The sequence below is a fragment of the Hippopotamus amphibius genome, chromosome 2 (assembly GCF_030028045.1).
Source record: "Hippopotamus amphibius kiboko isolate mHipAmp2 chromosome 2, mHipAmp2.hap2, whole genome shotgun sequence".
NCBI lineage: Eukaryota > Metazoa > Chordata > Mammalia > Artiodactyla > Hippopotamidae > Hippopotamus > Hippopotamus amphibius.
In genome coordinates this window covers 119,050,681-119,058,049 of record NC_080187.1, presented here as the reverse complement: position 1 = coordinate 119,058,049, position 7,369 = coordinate 119,050,681, and positions in this window count along the sequence as shown.

The window sequence follows — 7,369 nt, the reverse complement described above, 5'->3', positions numbered from 1 at the left end:
TACAGCTATTACAAAATTTTCTAGACTGATCAAAACCATCATTAATAAGGACTTGGGAAACATTTGAGGGTGATTGCCACCCAATGTTATTGTTCTGGGAGCTTATTTAAAAAACCTACATAAAGGCTTCCAGTCAGACAAGAAGTAAAACTGTTTCTATTTGCAGATGACATGAGATTATGTTTAGAAAACCTAAAGACCCCACCAAAACACTGTTAGAATGAACAAATTCAATAAAGTTGCAGGATACAAAATCAACATACAAAAATCAGTTGCATTTCCATACACTAATAATTAGCTATCAGAAAGAGAAATTAAGAAAACAATCCCATTTATAATTGCATCAAAAAGAATAAAATACTTAAGAATAAATATATTCAAGGCGATAAGAGATCTGTACATGGAAAACTATAAGAAACTGATGAAAGAAACTGAAGAAGACACAAATAAATGGGAGCATATATACTCATGGATTGTAAGAATTAATATTGTTAAAATGTCCATACTACCCAAAGAAATCTATAGACTCAATGCAACCCAATCAAAATCCAATGGTCTTTTTTTCACAGAAATAGAACAAACAATGCTAAAATTTGTATGAAATCAAAAAGACTGACTATCCAAAGCAATCCTGAGAAGAAATAACAGAGGTAGGGACATCACACTTTCTGATTTCAAACTAAATTACAAAGCTATGGTAATCAAGACAGTGTGATATTTGCAAAAAAAAGAAAAAAAAGATAGATGCATGCACCAATAGAACAAAATAGAGAGCCTAGAAATAAACCCACATGTATATGATCAGTTAACTTATGAGAGATGAGCCAAGAATATACAGTGGGGAAAGTATAGTCTCTGCAGTAAATGGTGTTGGGAAAACTGGACAACCATAGGCAAAAGGATGAAACTGGACCACACTATCTTATGCCATACACAAAAAATAACTCAAAATGAATTAAAGACTTGAATATCAGACCTGAAACCATAAAAATCCTAGAAAAAAGCATAGGTGGGAGGTAACTTCCTTCATATAGGTCAGCATTTTTTGTGGATCTGAATGGAACTAAAAATAAAAATAAACAAATGGGACTACATCAAACTAAGATCCTTCTGCACAGCAAAGGAAACCAACAACAAAATGAAAAGGCAACCTAACGAATGGAAGAAAATATTTGCAAATCATATCTACAAAGGGATTAATATTCAAAATATATAAAGAACTCATATAACACTATGAAATAATATGAAACAAGAACAAAACAAAAAAATCCCATTTAAAAAAATGGGCAGAGGACCTGAATAGACAGTTTTCCAAAGAACACATACAACTGGCCAACAGATACATGAAAAAGTGCCCAACATCATTAATCATCAGGGAAATGCAAATAAAAACCACAAAGAGAAGAGTTAAGATGGTGGTGGAGAAGAAGGATGTGGATTTCATCTCTCTCCATGGATGCATCAGAAATACATCTATAGATGCACGATTCTCACAGAAAACTGGCTGAACACTAACAGGTGCCCTTGGACACTGGAAAGGACTATAAAGATCCATGTGTAACTGGGTAGCACAAAAAAAAGAGGGGAGAAAGAGGAGGAGAGGAAAAGGAATGGGACCTGCACCCCGGGATGGGGGAGCTGAAGCAAAAGAGAGATACCTGAATTCATGGAAACCCCAATCTGATGGGAAAATCCTCTCTCTGATGGGGAATTCAATTGGAACAGAAGGGAGGCATTTGGGGCTGTCAGAAGAGGGCAAAGTGGCCAATCTGTAGCAGACAGGACGGAGTGAGAAATACGCAGAAGGTCCATACAGTGGCCCTGCATGCCCCACATTGAGACAGGTGTTCACAGATGTACAAGTGGGCTGGGAGCTGGAGCATGGGGACTGAAGAACAGGCCAAGGATGAGAACTGCTGTTGGCTGCAGGGAGACGGACTAAGGGGCCAGGAGGGAAGAAATCCTCAGCAGGGAATGTTTACCAGGAAAGACTGGGCTGCCATGGAAGCAGGGCAATACTGCTGAGTCACATGCAGGGGGAGGAGACACTACTGTAGCCTCTCTCTTGGCACCTGTGACAAACGATAAAGGAAGACCTCCCTAGGGCTGGCTGTCATGCACTGGTTGACAAGTAATAGAAAAAGCCTCAAGGACTGGCCCTATCATGCCTGCTGCCGAGTGCCAAAAGAAGACTGGCCAGGGCTGGGCATCACTAGGACCACATCTCTTACACCCAAGGCTGCTGGCTTCCCTGTGCATTTGGTGCTGCTGCCTGTGCTCCCGCAATCCAAGCAGGGTCCTACTGCTGATTCACATGCAGGGGGAGGAGTCACTATTGTACCCTTTCTCTCCCCACATGCCAGCACCTGCAGACCAACAATAAAGGAAGCCATCTCCAGGGCTGGCTGTCATGCGCCAGTCACAGTGTACTACAAAAAGCCCCCTGAGGGCTGGCCCTCATGCGCCTTAAGCCAGGCACCAGAAAAGGCCCTCACTAGGGCCATAGTTCTTATTCCCATGGCCACCGGCTTCCCTGTGCATTTGGTGCTGCCAGGGTTCCCACGATCCAAGCAGTCATACTACCTATGCACCCTGTCCTCACTGAGGCAGACCCAAGAGCTCCAAGGCAGCCTCAGAACCAGACTCCTGTGGGTGGACCACACACAGAGGTGGTGATAAAACCAAAGCTAAATGCCATGGACAGAGAGACTAAGGAAGAGGATCAAAAATCTTTCCATCAGCTGTACAAGCTGCAGATTAAATCCCTGTGATCAGCAAGGTAGACCCTGTGTCTGTGGAATCTCTCAGTAGATGATGAGTGTTCCCAGAAATGGAAATGTCTAGCTCTGGCAGCTGTGGACTTTGGGGTCAAGCACACACAGGAATTAGGCCAGATCAGAACCTAAGTGGATGCCACAGGGCCCACAGCAAGTCCAGAGTACAACCCAGAGGCAGAAGAATGCCTCTTGTGGAGGTGGTAGTACAGATCAACTGGTTTGCAAGGCAGAAATAGAGACACAGATATAGAGAACAAACATATGGACACTAAGGGGGGAAATTAAGGGTGGGGGTTTGGGTGGGATGAATTGGGAGATTGGGATTGCCATATATACATTACTAATAAGAAAAAAATATCAAATTGTACACTTTAAATATGTGCAGTTTATTGCATGTCAATTATATCTCAATAAAAGTTCTTTAAAAAATTTTTTTAAAAAGGCAGCCACAGTGAAATGAACAGCAACAACAAAAAAGATTATACACCATAATCAAGTGGGATTTATCCAGGAATGCAAGGATTCTTCAATATATGCAACTCAACCAATGTGATACAACATATTAACAAATTGAAGGATAAAAACCATATGATCATCTCAACAGATGCAGAAAAAGCTTTTGACAAAATTCAACACCCATTTATGATAAAAACTCTCCAGAAAGTGGATATAGAAGGAAACTACCTCATCATAATAAAAGCCATATATGACAAACCAACAGCCAACATCATTCTCGATGGTGAAAAACTGAAAGCATTCCCTCTAAGAACAGGAACGAGACAAGGCTGTCCGCTCTTACCACCGTTATTCAACATAGTTTTGGAAGTTTTAGCCACAGCAATCAGAGAAGAAAAAGAAATAAAAGGAATCCAAACTGGAAAAGAAGAAGTAAAATTTAAAGATGCCACCAGAAAACTAGAGCTAATCAATGAATTTAGTACCAGGATACCAAGTTAATGCACAGAAATCTCTTGCATTCCTATACACTAACAAAGAAAAATCAGAAAGAGAAATTAAGGAACACTCCCATTTACCATTGTAACAAAAAGAATAAAATAGCTAGGAATAAACCTACCAAAGGAGGCAAAAGACCTGTTTGCAGAAAACCGTAAAACATTGATAAAAGAAATCAAAGACGATACAAACAGATGGAGAGATATACCATGTTCTTGGACTGGAAGAATCAACATTGTGAAAATGACTCTACTACCCAAAGCAATCTACAGATTCAGTGCAATCCCTATCAAATTACTAATGGCATTTTTCACAGAACCAGAACAAGAAATTTTACGATTTGTATGGAAACACAACAGACCCCAAATAGGCAAAGCAATCTTGAGAAGGAAAAATGGAGCTGGAGGAATCAGGCTCCCTAACTTCAGACTATACTACAAGTCTACAGTGATCAAGACAGTATGTTATACTGGCACAAAAACAAATGTAGATCAATGGAGCAGGATAGAGAGCCTAGAGATAAACCAACACACATATGGTCACCTTATCTTTGACAAATGAGGCAAGAATATACAATGGAGAAAAGACAGGCTCTTCATTAAATGGTGCTGGGAAAATTGGGCAGCTACATGTAAGAGAATGAAATTAGAACACTTCCTAACACCATACACAAAAATAAACTCAAAATGGATTAAAGATCTAAATGTAAGGCCAGACACTACAAAACTCTTAGAAGAAAACATAGGCAGAACACTCTATGACATAAATCAAAGCAAGATCCTTTTTGTCCCACCTCCTAGAATCATGGAAATAAAAACAAAAATAAACAAATGGGACCTAATGAACCTTAAAAGCTTTTGCACAGCAAAAGAAACCACAAACAAGACAAAAACAACCCTCAGAATGGGAGAAAATATTTGCCAGCGAAGCAACTGACAAAGGATTAATCTCCAAAATATATAAGCACCTCATGCAGCTCAATATCAAAAGAGCAAATAACCCAATCCAAAAATGGGCGGAAGACCTAAAAATACATTTCTCCAAAGAAGACATACCAATACCTAACAAACACATGAAAAGATGCTCAACATAACTAATCATTAGAGAAATGCAAATCAAAGCCACAATGAGGTATCACCTGATACCAGTCAGAACAGCCATCATCAAAAAACCTAGAAACAATAAATGCTGGAGTGCATGTGGAGAAAAGGGAATCCTCTTGCACTGTTGGTGGGAATGTAAATTGATACAGCCACTATGGAGAACAGTTTGTAGGTTCCTTAAAAAACTAAAAATAGAACTACCATATGAGCTAGCAATCCCACTACTGGGCATATACCCTGAGAAACCATAATTCAAAAAGATACATGTACTACAATGTTCATTGTAGCTCTATTTGCAATAGCCAGGACATGGAAGCAACCTAAATGTTCATCACAGATGAAAGGATAAAGAAGACGGGGCACATATATAAATGGAATATTACTCAGCCATATAAAGGAATGAAATTGAGTTATTTGTAGTGAGGTAGATGGACCTGGAGTCTGTCATACAGAATGAAGTAAGCCAGAAAGAGAAAAACAAATACTGTATGCTAACACATATATATGGAATCTAAGAAAATGGTACTGATGAACCCAATGGCAGGGCAAGAATAAAGATGATGCAGATGTAGAGAACGGACTTGAGGACATGGAGGTGGGGGAGGGGAAGCTGGGATGAGGTGAGAGAATAGCTTTGACATATATACACTACCAAATGTAAAATAGATAGCATAAATAAAATAGATAGCATAAAACAGATAACATATATACGGTGGAATATTACTCAGCCATAAAAGGGAATGAAATTGAGTTGTTTGTAGTAAGGTGGACGGACCAAGAGTCTGTCATACAGAGTGAAGTAAGCCAGAAAGAGAAAAGCAAATACTGTATGCTCGTGCATACATATGGAATCTAAAAAACACCAAAAAACAAAAACAAAAAACAGTACTGACGAAACTAGTGGCAGGACAGAAATAAAGACGCAGACATAGAGAATGGTCTTGAGGACACAGGGAGGAAGCTGGCATGAAGTGAGAGAGTAGCATTGACATATATACACTACCAAATGTAAAACAGAAAGATAGTGGGAAGTTGCTGCATAACATAGGGAGATCAACTCGACCCTTGTGATGACCTAGAGGGGTGGGATAGAGAGGGGAGGGAGGCTCAAGAGGGAGAGGATATGGGGATATATGAATAAATACAGCTGATTCACTTTTGTTGTACAGCAGAAACTGCACAACATTGTAAAGCAATTATACTCCAATAAAGTTTTGAGAAAAAAAACACAAAGAGATAGCACATCACACCTGTTAGCATGTCTATTATCAAAAAGACAAGAAATAACAAATGTTGGTGAGGATGTGGAGGAAAAGGAAAACTTGTGCACTGTTAATGGGAATGTAAATTGGTACAGCCACTGTGGGAAAAAAGTATGGAGGTTCCTCAAAAAGTTAAAAATAGAACTGCCATATGATCCAGCAATCACACACTTCAGGGTATTTATCTGAAGGAAATGAAATCACTAATGAAATCACTATCTCAACGAGATAGCTCCACCCCCATGTTCACTGCAGCATTATTCACAATAGCCAGGATGTGGAAACAACCTTAGTGTCTATTCAAGGATGACTGGATAAAGAAAATGTGATATATATATATATATATATATATATATATATATATATATATATCATAAAATGTGATATATATATATACACACATAGATATGAAATGTAATATAAATATATATGTATATATATCTATAATGGAATATTATTCAGTCATAAAAAAGGAAGGAAATTCTGCTATTTGCAACAATGTGATTGGACCTCGAGAGCATTATGCTAAGTGAAATAAGTCAGAGAAAGATAAATACTATATAATCTCAATTACATGTGGAATCTAAAACAAAAACAAAAACCAAAAACCCCCCAGAACTCATAGATAACAGAAAACAGATTGGCGGTTGCCTGAGGTGGGGCGTGGGGGTGGGAGTAGGGAACCTGGGTGAATGTGGTCGAAAAGTACAAACTGGAAAGTTATAAATAAAGTCCGTGGAATGTAATTTACAGCATGATGAGTTAGATTACAATAGTCTCTTGTATATTTGAAAGTTGCAAAGACAGTAAATCTTAAAATTTCTTATCACAAGGAACAAAAAACTGTTGTTTGATGTTAAGTAAATTTATTGTGACTATCATTTTGTAATATATACATATATCAAATCATTATGTTGTACATCAGAAATGAATACAATATTATTGTCAATTATATGTAAATTTAAAAAAAAAAAACTACAAATCCCACCTTACAGAATATAGAAACAATAATGAAAAGACAAGTAGCAAAACTAACCTGGGAGGAAATTTATTGCTGTAGTCACAACACCACCTGCCAAGGGGCCACCCCTAAGGCTTTGAAAGCTGGTTTAATGCCCTAGAAAAGTTTGCATATCATGGAGCAGAGGATCCCACAGTGAAACACAGCAACCTTGTAGTAAATAGGGATAGAAACGGGACAAATGTATAATACAATTGATGTCTGTTTTAGAAATAATTTGGCCCACCTGGGAGGATCCCACCTGGGAGTGCC